The following is a 1,695-nucleotide window of genomic DNA, read 5'->3' as shown; positions in this document are numbered from 1 at the left end:
AATGCCTCGTTTATAATGGGTTTTAATGTTTTTGAATCATCGCTCCAGCCGGGCAGGGCATCATCACAGTATGGTGAGGGGCGTAACATTTCCGTCACACGCTTGAGGTATTCGGCCAATCACAACGCACTGGATAACTGGCCAATCAGAGCACACCTCGCTTTTCAGATCCATTAAGGGCACTGCACTTTGGCATTTTGAAGACATGGGACAGACTTGCACACTTACTTCCTGTCGCGCGCACGCGCTCTCAAGTGGCCAAGACTGCAAGTGTGGGTATTTGGACAAGGCTATAATCACTAACTTTGATCTATCGCGAGTTTAAGCACTCTTAAAAAAAAACTATCATGTCGTTGTTCTCTAGAGGACTAAAGCGTTAGTGTTCAAACACTCAGACGCAGCAGGCGCTGATAGAGCTGGACAGTTTGGTCGCAGTGTGTGCAAACACAGTGTAACAGTGGCGAGAGGGGGTGTGATTGCAGGCTGTCTCTTCGGCTGTGCTCCAGTGGCACGACCGTGTTTCTAAATGCTAAAAAAATAGGTTCGTTTAAGAATAAAATACTAATTGATGAAATGAAGCCTGCAATTTGCGTGAATGCATGAACATCCTATGTTGTTCTCTAATGAAGTACATTTAAATACACTAATAATACACACAACGACGTTGTTAACATAACATCAAATACATAAGACATTTTTAATCCCTCAGTGTGACCTTTGACCTGTTCTCATAATTCTGCATGACTGTCCTCTCCATGTTATATGCAATTGTGTGTGTGTGTGTGTGTGTGCGCGCGCGCGTTTTTGTGACTAAAAAACATACAAAACGGTGTTTTATGAAATTCAAAAACAGCCAGCAGTTTCCTGTGAGGGGTAGGTTTAGGGGTAGGGTTGGTGTAGGGCAATAGAAAATACAGTTTGTACAGTATAAAAACCATTACGCCTATGGAGAGTCCCCGTAAACCACAAATACAAGTATGTGTGTGTGTGTGTGTGTGTGTGTGAATTAAAAGTGGCTGATGGTGATATACCAAATATTTAATAAATATTTACTGCAGTGCGTAGATTCTACTACTTCTTATTTTTTCTCTAAAAACAATTGGTAAAGGTTATATTTTTATTTGAAGTAAAAATAAACATATTCTTTCCTTGTACTTTAATGTTTCATTAGCATTTAGGGCAAAAAAGGAAAAATGTGTAACTAGGTGTGAGGTGTCAGATGCAGACAGACGCTGTTATGGTGTTACATTTTACTGCCTTTATTGGCAACTCAAACAATTATATGCAAAATTCTTAATTGCTTAAAATATCACACCCTTCTCATCCGCTCATACTACAGTAATCATCACAACAATATATGAACCTTTTGGTAATTCATATTAGTAAGAGTCTGCTTAAAGAAACTGTTTTATTCACTTGGATAAGAGGCGAAGAGTCTTAGGCTAATAAAAATACATGTTCAGATGAACGTGATATGAAAACTGTGTGCCACACACAAAAAAGGACAAGTTCATTAAAAAATATTTTATACAGTGGTGGCCAAAATTATTAGAACACTAGTATTTTCACCAGCTAAAAAATAGTTTTAAGTCAGTTATTTCTATATTTTGCTGTAGTGTGTCAGTAGGAAATATCAGTTTACATTTCCAAACATTCATTTTGCCATTAATTGTAATAATCCAGTGAGATTTTTGT

This window comes from Sinocyclocheilus rhinocerous, unplaced genomic scaffold, assembly GCF_001515625.1.
Source record: "Sinocyclocheilus rhinocerous isolate Xijiao unplaced genomic scaffold, SAMN03320098_v1.1 scaffold689, whole genome shotgun sequence".
NCBI classification, from domain to species: domain Eukaryota; kingdom Metazoa; phylum Chordata; class Actinopteri; order Cypriniformes; family Cyprinidae; genus Sinocyclocheilus; species Sinocyclocheilus rhinocerous.
Note: the sequence above shows the minus strand (reverse complement) of the source record.